General features: G+C 34.7%; 1 protein-coding gene across 1 annotated transcript in view; it reads right to left on the bottom strand.

The window, feature by feature from the left end:
- The window catches only part of LOC119590817, a gene marked incomplete in the record, with an annotated part of 99,057 nt that overhangs the window by 5,711 nt on the left and 92,957 nt on the right, over window positions 1–389 (bottom strand).

Below are 389 nucleotides of genomic sequence, written 5' to 3'. Positions count from 1 at the left end.
GGAGGGGTTGGGGTGCTTACTTTTCAACTAATCTCTAAACTCCACTCAAGAAGGTTAAGGGGACCTCCCAAAAAGTGGTGGGGGTGGGGTGAAAATGAGGGAGGAAAAGGGAGGTGAGGGGGGTAAATTATTTAAATACTAATAAAAACTATCTTATTGATTTTCTTCAAATCTGGATAATTTGTTTATTTTAGCTTTACAAAAAAAAATCTTTCGCATATATATATCTCTTGCTAACCATTACTGGCCCACACTGCTTGCATACATTAAAAAATAATAAAGAAAATTCCTATTTTTTGGAACTTGACTCAACCTAGAAACAAGGTTATTGTGAGTTTCAGATCATTTATGTTAATGGTTTCATTAAGAGATAATGAAATCGCGACCTA

The sequence above is a fragment of the Penaeus monodon genome, chromosome 27 (genome assembly GCF_015228065.2).
Source record: "Penaeus monodon isolate SGIC_2016 chromosome 27, NSTDA_Pmon_1, whole genome shotgun sequence".
NCBI lineage: Eukaryota > Metazoa > Arthropoda > Malacostraca > Decapoda > Penaeidae > Penaeus > Penaeus monodon.
This window is presented reverse-complemented; position numbering and strand designations above follow the sequence as displayed.